The sequence below is a fragment of the Mastomys coucha genome, unplaced genomic scaffold (assembly GCF_008632895.1).
Source record: "Mastomys coucha isolate ucsf_1 unplaced genomic scaffold, UCSF_Mcou_1 pScaffold15, whole genome shotgun sequence".
Lineage (NCBI taxonomy): Eukaryota > Metazoa > Chordata > Mammalia > Rodentia > Muridae > Mastomys > Mastomys coucha.
In genome coordinates this window covers 38,987,173-38,997,500 of record NW_022196897.1, presented here as the reverse complement: position 1 = coordinate 38,997,500, position 10,328 = coordinate 38,987,173, and positions in this window count along the sequence as shown.

Here is a 10,328-nt window from a genome sequence, read left to right as displayed (position 1 = left end):
TGTGTGTGTGTGTGTGTGTGTGTATGTGTGTGTGTGTAAATTTTTTCATGTTTTTTCACATATATGCTTGCGTGAAATCATTTAGTGAGCCCCCAGGAAATCCACAATAAACATAGTTTAATGTTCCATTAGAAAATTGGAAACTCCTTCTCTTCGGTCCCCAAAGACTTCTTCAATTTTTGACATTTTCATACAAATCCAGTCTTAGGATGTGTACCACAAAGCTGGCAAAGGAGTTGAATTTGGCAGCTCAGGTGCAAGAGCTCCTCCCTCAACATCTCTAGTCTAATTCTGCCCAATGAGACCTAAAGGTCCAACAAATGCACAGTCATCACTTCCTTAGGGCTAGTCCCATCTAGGTAGCCAGAGTTCTGTGTAACTGCTTACACTGCCTCTAGTTCCTGCTTTGGTCAATCAAGGATCTCCTCCCCCATTCCCACCAGCAGAAAGGTGATGGACCCTGAACACCCTCATTGTTTTCTTCTTCTTACATTTTTCTTTACCCTACCAAGTGTATCTCTATTTCCCGTGCCAGTTTCAATCCTTCAGTAGAAATCACTTTGTGTATAAGGTCTCAAGCAAAAAAGCTTGGTATTCTTGATCCTTGGATTCATAGCTGTCCCTGTAAAGACAATCACCTCCTTACCTAAACTCTACAGGTTGGCTTCACTTCCAGTGCGGCTCCTTGTTGCCTACAGGCCATTTTGTTTTCTTTGCCTGGTAAATAGGAGTTGGCAGTCTCCAGTAATCTAGCCTTTGCATTTGCTACTTCAAGTCTTCAAATTGGGTGTTTCCCCTGTGGCAGTGACAGTATACATTTGTGATCCCTGACAAGGGCAGTAGGCTAGAAGCATCCAGAGTGGGTGTAGAAACCTTTAGTGTATCTTGCTTGGTGTGTCATTGCCAGTCAGAAAAAGGAAATTAAGAACTCTTTTTGGTCATCTAGTTGGTAATTATTGGATACAATATAGTATGTTGCCATAAAATTCACCCATTTCTAAAGCAAATGTTGCCTCAAGAAAGCAGTTTCTAGATCCATAATAATCAGTAATATTTTTCATGACATGAAACCAAGTTGAACAGTTCCACAGATTATATGTGGTAGACAGACGCCTGGTTTCTTTCTGTGTTTAGCCTTTCATTTTCTAGGTCCAGGGAAGACCACTGAATGCCCTGTTTGAGAAAGGCCAGAGAAGCTGAGTTCATTTCACTGAAGACTGTGCAAGTCGCCAGGAAAAGGTTGGAAACGCCCTCCTTTTGATTATTAGGAAAAATCATATTTCAAGTTGGGACAACTTAACTCTCCCCTCTTAAAGGGAAGTGTCTTCAAGTTGAGAAACTAAAGGGCAGGGTGCTCTCTTTCTATGGCTATTTTTATTCTACTCTGTTTAGGGAAACATTGTTTGCTTATGCAATTATTGTCCTCTGTATCCCTTCAGGGCAGACTTAATTTAAAATTAATATACTTATTATGTCTGGACTTTTCAATTATGGCTAGAATACATTATTACCATGCAAATGTATAATATGACATAGTTATGTATATGAACACAATATAAAACAAATATGACTATGGTGAGGGCGTTCAACTTGCCTAGCAGCAACAAATTTGAAAAGATTTTAGATTTTGGACCCCAAATCAATTTTGTTATTGTTTTAATATTATACTATTGATGTTAGAAATGAGAAGAGAAACTTGAGATTCAAGAATATGCCAATAAAAATTCTGAGTAACCCAGACCTCCAAAGACAGATATGGCATATTTTCTTTTATATGCAGATGATAGTTTTTAGACTTTTGATATGTGTGTTTCAATACAAATAACCACAATAGTGAGGTAGTTAGTAAGGGATGGGAAGCCTGGAGGTGACAACCTTCCAAGGAAGAAGAAGCAGAACACAGTGTTATAGAAATAAAAAGGGAAGCTATACAGAAGGATTAAATGGCAGAGGAGGAAAATTAATACTAAAGATTGTTGAAAACCATAAAGATTGTAAAGCCATATGGAACTGACTATAGGTACTTCATAAAATCTATATATACTAAAAAAGAATTTAAATAGAATCATCATGTAATTGGAGAGGCACTGTCTCCAACTTGATATATAATACCACCAAGAAAAAACTTTCAATGTCAGGAATGGGTTTTATCTTGTTTGTGTCATTGGCCAAGATGGGTCCCATGGACCCAACAATCACAACAGTATATTACCAAGGCTATTGGTTACTCTCTACTACTTGATGGTAAGCTTCAATTGTTGAAGACAACATTTATTTTTGTTATTGATTATAGGGAAATTTAGTTTGTATTCAACTAGAAGCATGACCTCTACTGGCTAATATTCATGATGATGGGAGGTACTTTGCATGCTACCAGAGGAAAAAAGGAACCATCAACATCACCATCTTCAAATCTTTTGAACTAAAACTGTGACTTGCTTACAAGATATACTTGTATAATAGAGGTAGAAATGTTATAGGATCAGTCAATCACTTTGAAAAAACTGGATTTAAGACCCTTTCTATGAGATGGAACCCATACCTGACACTGCCAAGTGGCTAAGAACCTAAAACTAAGTAGGTCATTGTCCCTAGGAGAAAACCTACTGCTACTATTTTGTCGTTGAAACATAACAATAGGGACTGGAGAGATGGTTCAGGGGTTAAGAGCACTGATTGTTCTTCCATAAGTCCTGAGTTCAATTCCCAGCAACCACATGGTGGCTCATAACGTTCTGTAAAGGGAATCTGATGCTTTCTTCTTGTGTGTCTGAAGATAGCAACAGTGTACTTACATAAAACAAAGAAATAAATCTTAAAAAAAAATTGTGTAACCATGAAATAGAACATATAAAGTAAGTAAGTGATGAAATGATTCCTACTGACATATTGCTTTACAAATAAGTCAGTGTCTCACTCAATCCTTATCATAAAGCTTCTTTCAGTAGATGGGAATTAATCCAGACTCACAACTGGACAATGTGCAAACAGTGAGAGACTTTGGAGAACTCAGTCCTAAGTGGAATGCCTTTTAAAATTCTCTCCCATCAAGTCTCAGGGATGTATGCAGAAAAAAAGGTAGAAAGATTAGAAGAGCCAGAGGAGATAGATAACTGCAGAGGAGCAACATCATTCAGACACAGTTGGATGAACACATGAACTTAGAGACTGTGACTGCACTCACAAGGCCTTTATAAGCTCAAGCCAGACAAAATCTTGGCACAAACGGAGGGAAATGGGTACAAATCCCACCCCTAAAGAAACTATTTACAACTGATACTTGCTGGCAAATGGAAAGTCAGTTTTCTTCAATTGAGTTCCACCTAGGTATTAATCATAGTTCAGGACAGGCACCATACTCAGGAGTAATTTTTCAACACAAAATGAACACCATGTTTTCTTTTATGTTCTTTTTTTTTTTTTTTTTTTTTTTTTTTTTTTTTTTGTCTTACTGCTTTTACCTTGTTTTAACCTTTATTTCTTGTTTTACTATTTTTTTGGGAAAGACAGAGAAAGCATAAAGTTGAGTGGGCAGAGAGGCGAAGACACTCTGGAGGGATAGTAGTGGGAGGGAAATGAAATAAATCAAAATTAATATATTGTATATACACTTAAAATTCTGAGGTTTAGATATCTACTTTGAAATTATCTCAAAATGGCAAGCAGAGTATGCTAAGAAAACCTTAATTAAATGGCCTTACTACATGTCATTCGAAATGCTTAGTGCATAACAAGAACAGCTTTGTACCTTACCCAGTCTGAAGTAACTGGTTGAGGAGAGATGGAGGTGGAGTTGATGCCAACAGGTAATTTGCCCTGACTAGTTGTGCACAAATGGGAATGAGACTGAACACTGGTGATATGTCAGTACCACCAGGTCACAGACTGTTGGGGGTGGGTGAGTTAGCTGTGTCACCTAGCTCCTGTCTTCTACACCATAGTCACGGGGCCGCTGTTTGACCTGTCTAGTGTCAAACTCTTTCTTTTGGGCAGATGTCAGACAGGAATTCCAGGCTTCAGAATCTTCACATAGTGTTCTTCAAATCACTGATATCTAGACATTTATGGAGTTAGTTTAGTTAATTTATGTAGCTGTGTGCTTTAAATATTGATATTCTAAGGTTTTCCTTAAATAAATAAGCTCTTACTGTATTTAAAAGAACAACAGGACACTTCCTTATAGTAGTATCTATAGGCAGGTTTTTCCAGAGGAATAAAGCCAGTAGAATATGTATGTGTGCGTGTGTGTGTGTGTGTGTGTGTGTGTGTGTGTGTGATGTATATACCCATCTACAAGTGGGGATGATTTAGATTGGTTTGTAGGATAACAGCATGACAGTCTGCAGGCTAGAGAGTCAAGGAAACTAGTAGACAGTTCAAGAGGCTCATAGCCTCAAAACCAGAGACCTAGAAGATCCAACAATGCAGCTGGTGCTCATGGTGCTTGTTTTTTCTTCTTTCTTTTTAGTTTTTTTTCCTAGGAAGCAGAGCAAAAACATAAGAACAGACCAAGGCCAAGTTGCCCTCACAGGCATGTCCTCAAGGCAGGCCCAAGTCCTAGTATTCTCAATATCTCTCAAAATAATGGCATCGACTGCTGACCAAGCCTTCTACACATGAACCTCTGGAGGACATTTCATACTGAAACCATTAACCTTCTGTCCCTGGCCCCCAAAAGCTCATGGCCATCTCATAAAACAAAATACATTTGGTTCATTGCCAGAAGTCCCCAAGGTCTTATAAGATGTTAACAAGTGGGGGCTGGGAAGATGGCTCAGTGGGTAAAAATGTTTGCTGTGCAAGTGTGAGGACTTGAGTTCAAATCCCCAGAAAGAGTGTAAAACAAAACAAACAAAACAAAATAAAACAACAGGTGTAGTTGCTTGAGCTTGTAACTTCAACACTGTGGGACACAGGCAGAGACAGGAGGATTGCTGATATCTGATAGTTGTCTGGCTTCCTGTTTCAAGAAAATAAAACAGAGTGAGACAGCAAGACACAGACACCCTCCTCTGGCATCCATGTGCTTTCAGGAGAATGTGGAGCTCCATACATGTACGTCAGCATCCCTTAGGCAATAACATATCTCTGTGGATACTTGAACATGGTGTTAAGTTCATAGCCAGTTCCCTGTGGCTCCTCCATTACAAGTAGTTTTTCTGTCATCATCTACAGAAGAGCCCTTTAGGTGGACTGGAAAGCAGAGTTGAGAGAAAATAGCATAGAGAATGTGTGAGAATTCCTGTTTGGCAAAGCTGTTTAGTATATTTCTTTGAACTCAGGCTCTCATGGTGATACTTCTGAAAGAGTGCCCAAGAAAGTAGGAGAAGCAAGTTCACCCAAGTGCTGTTTACCTTGTGTATATGAAGACATAACATAAGTGTTGTTTATTCTTTATTAGAGAATATTTTATCCATGCAGGATGGGCCTATATACTTCTAAATGCCACGAGATCAGAAATTATTAGCTTTTAGTGAAGGGTTATTGTGGTTTTAGCTTTAAGAAGAAAAAGAAAATGCATTTATCTAATTTCCAAATGTTTAATCAAGACATGCATTCATTCCTAAGGACATTTGCATAGCCTACTTACAAATCCATTTTCTCCAATTGACAGCACTGGAGCTGGAGAGGGAAAGTCTTGACAACTGACAAAACCTAGGCACTAGACTGATGGAATGTTGATAAAGTGTTGATAAAAATGGTATCTTATTAATATTACTACTTTTGGAGTCAACCCTCAGCACCACATGTGTTATTACTTGTAAAATTACTCATAGAAACACTTATGGGCTTAGATTTAGAGTTTGCATCAATTTAACTTAAGAAATGATTTTGCAGTTTCCCTGGTCTATGTTCAGGAGGCCTATGATCTTTTTGAAAATGTTTCAACTTGTTCTCATTTTTAAAGGCAACTTTTTATTTGAGAAAGGAGAGGGTCAGAAGGTTTCCTAATGCAAAATTTAGCGTTGAAATCTTGAGGGACCTTACATGATTGAAGACAGGATTTTCACTTTGACAGTTTAATGCATTTTGCATTATGATGGCATCGCCTGCTTTACAGTTTCTGAGAAAGAACTTACATTAGGTCTCAAGGTGGCCATTTTCCCCTGTAGCTCCTTGCTGTTTCTCTTACTCACATGAAGTCCCCAAAGGGACCCATTTGTGCAGGAGAGATAATTTTGCCACTTGGGAAGGATCCATGTGACTCTTTGCCTCGGATAAGATCAGTTACACAAAATGTCCTGTATTGAGAGTGTTCTGTCCAGCCACAAAATGACACAATTAGTCAGTCCCTTAGTGCATTCTGCTCCATGGTTCCTTGTAAACTTCCTATGTGCAGATAATTCTCACCATTCCTAATGATGGTAGTAAGTAAATAGACAGCAATACAAGACTTCGATTCCCTTGTGTGCAAAAGGACACAAAGAGAGGAACGTACCTTACATAACTCACAGTACTAGGGTGTGGAAAAATCAGTTTAAACTGTAGTTGTAAGTTTACACTGATTTACTTTATGTTTGGGAATAAATAATCCAACATCTGATTTACAAGATTCTTATGAGAATGCAATCATAATACTCTAATACATTTGTTATATATATCTTATTTTTTTCTTTTTAGTTCTTGATCTTAGTAATATGTTTACCTGAGAAATGAATATTACTGCTGCATTGGTGACAAGACACTAAGGCCTAGAGAAGTTAGCTGAATAGCTCAGGCTTATAGCTACTGGAGGTCTCAGTTTATTTGTGTATGGTTAGTAGTTGACTTCAACCAATGCTTTTTTACATAGTAGTGAAAAATGTAACTACCATGCCTCATGCTATATGGAAGTACTGTTTGGGTAGAACACTATTACACTAAAACATTTTAATACTTAATAACTTGACCACCTATAATTTTGTTATTAGCAATAGATAATACCCTGTCTATACATCTTTGTACCAGTTGCCAGCATGTTGACTGGCATTTTAGTTCACTTGAATTGTCAGCTTGGTACAGTCTAGAGTCATTTGAGAATGCAGCCTCAATAGAATGGTTGCCCAGATAAGATTGGTCTGTGGGCATGTCTGGGAATTGTGTTGAATGTTAGTTGATGGAGAAAGGCTCAGGCCACTACAGGCAGCCCCATCCAAGAGGCAGGTAGCCCTGGGTGATATGGAATCTACATGAACATGTGCTGAATTCGCCAGCAAGCAGTGTTCCTCTATGCTTTCTGATTCAAGGTTCCACTTGAGTTCTTGCCCTGACTTTCCTAAATTATGGACTATATATAACCTATAGAAGAAATAAACCCATTCCTTAAAGTTACTGGGACCCAAATGTTTTACCACAGCAACCAAATACAACTAGAGTACTTGGTGATGTGGTAGTCCATGTACTGTCACTAAAAATACTAACAATTTTGGCAAATATTATAGGATGGAGACTAGCAGGCCCCTGTGATTTTAATTTTGCCTCATAACCTCTCCTAGGATGTGTTATGATAGATGGGGTTTCTTGTTCCAAGTTAGAGTTCTTGGTAAGAAGTGAAGAAAGATGGACATTATCCAAGGCAGCCTTGCAATGTTCTGAAGGAATTACTTAAAACAGATGAAGATTTCCAGGAAGCTGGGGAGCACTAGTTATGATGTGAAAAGAAAAAGAGAGAGCATGACCCAAGTCCCCAGGCAGTCACATTAGAGGAGCAGAGGTGAAATTGATATTTAAAGAGTTATACAAAAGTAAGATCAAGTTTGAATACCGGACTGTTGACAATTTTGACTCTTCCACTCTATATATTTGACATTTTAGCTTTGAGTTCTAAATAACACCTAGAGGAGGAATCAGATTTCTTGTAGTAACTTCTGATGTTTTGATTTGAGACAGCCAGACCCACTGTAGTGGATTGCCTCTGCAGCCTGCCATGTCAGAGACCGGCAGAATTTGTGCTGGTGTGTGAAGCTCAGATTATAGCGACACAACAACTACTCTGTTTCTTAGGAGTTTCAGATGCCAGGCTCAAGCCAGATTTTCTGCTTGGAAAGAAGGCGACAGGCAACATTCAAAAGGCAAAACCTCATCACCAAGTTCAAATTCCCTCTCCTGGTGGTAGTAGTCCCCCATGCTTTCGGAAGTGGCAATCCCTTTTCTGAACTCCAAAGTATGATTGTATATCATACAACCTGTGTTACCGAGTTTCCTGCCTTAGCCTTCTCAGTGAGATTCCAAGTAACACGGGAACAATCTCCCTCTGTGTTACTCATAATGTCCAGTGCTAGCCATCTGTGATGAATGTTTTAAAATTCTGTTGTTTTATTATTTAACTTCTTCATATTTTTTGTTGTAAATAATATATGATCAAATTTGGAGATGTATCTTCAATTCTGTAAGCAATACTAGAAACACATACCTTTGGGAAAAGAAATTTTAAAATTAAAAATTTTGTATATTATTTGTACAATGTTAGTGATGTCTTTTTAATTAAATTTACTTATTTATTCACTTTGCAACCCAATATCAGCCCTTCCTCTCCTCCCAGTACACCCTCACATAAGTCCTCCCCCAATTATCCTTATAAGGGGAAACCTTCCTCTGGTTGTCATTACTCCCAACCCTCATCTTCCTAATTCCTACCCCTACTCACAACTCACACCTGCAAATCAAGTTGCTGCAGGACTAGGCACATCCTTTCCCACTGAAGCTAGGCAAAGCTGTCCATTTAGCAATGGGGAATCCACAGGTAGGCAGGTAGGCAACAGGCTCAGGGACAGTCCCTACTCCAGTTATATGGGGAATGTTCATGAAGACCAAGCTGTCTTCATATTGCAGAGGCCAGTGGTGGTGATTCAGTCTCTGGGAGCCTCCAAGGGTCCAGGTTAGTTGACTCTGTTGGTCTTCTCTTTTGGGTTCTTCAATCTTTCTTCCAACTTTTCCGTGAGACTCCCTGAGCTCCATCTACTGTTTGGGTGTGGTTCTCTGCATCTCTTTCCATTGGCTGTTGGGTGGGACCTCTCAGAAGACAGTTGTGCTAGGTTCTTGTCTGTAAGCACAACAGAGTACCATTAATAGTGTCAGGGATTGGTTCTCATCCATAGTATGGATTAGTGACTATCATAAAGTAGGCAGAGCAATGATGGTTGCTGGATATGGTGGTAACCTATAGTTTTAACGCTTGGGAAGTATAGGCAGAAGAACTGGATATTCAAAGTCATGCAAGCAGGGCTCTATGAAAATGTGTGTCTTAAAAAGCAAAAGAAACAAACTCAAACAGAGCATATAATGAATGATGATATTTTATTTATTAAAACTAACAGTTAAGAGTTCAATTCGTATCATTTGTGAATGAAGGATTCTGAAATTAATATACATAGTTGAAAATAGATGATTTAATATTTTTAGAGAAACTTTAAAAAGCACAAAGTCATCATTTGTTTGCATTAAGGATAGTCCAGGTAGTAAGAAGTGACTAGGGAGGAGCTTCACATTTTTTTCACCCATATAATGAGTGGAACTTTGGCTCTATGACCTTTCCTGTCTGTTGTGGCAGGTGACTGTGGTCCATCCTTACATGGCAGAGACTGCATAGCTTTAGTGGAAGTTGTAGGCTGGGGAAAGTTGTTTGGGAGACAGAGAGATGGAAACATGTGGGCACGTGTGCATGCACACACACACACACACACACAGAAGGGGGGAGGGAGGAAGGGAGGGAGAACACACAGAAGGGAGACTGAATGAACTATTCTAGCTAGTGCATGAGAAGATCCCATACAAGGAGAACCAGAGAGAGATCTCAAGGAGCTAAAAACAGTCATGTCGATTAATCAAGAGGGAAAAGAAGCCTTTGTCCTACAGTAGTAACTCACAGGTTGGTCTCATAGGAGTGTAGGAGCAGACTCATGATCAGGTCTCCAAAAAGAAGCAAAGACCTGTCACTGTCTCATCTCTATCCTGGCAATGGCCTAAGTAGGGGAACCAGACAAGCCATGAGGTAACTGCATTTCTGATCTGCAGAGCTATGGGATAACAAATAGTTTTTGTTCAGACAGGTTGTTCAATGTGCTAGGAAACTTCTGACCAAGAGTCTTAATAGTTCAGGTAAGCCTTATCATTTTCAAAAGCATATTATTTAACAGATAAGAAGTATTTATCCTTAATATGCATGCATATGTTCTTTTGAAATGTGTGTACATTGAGGAGTGACTAAACGAACACATTTCCATGTATGTAACGTCACAAACCCATCATGCTTTATGCCCTGGCATAGTTAACTTTTGTTATAAACAGAGCCTTGTTAAGCAAAGCAGAATCTGGATGGTGATGACACAGAATCTTTTTTTTTTCAGTTT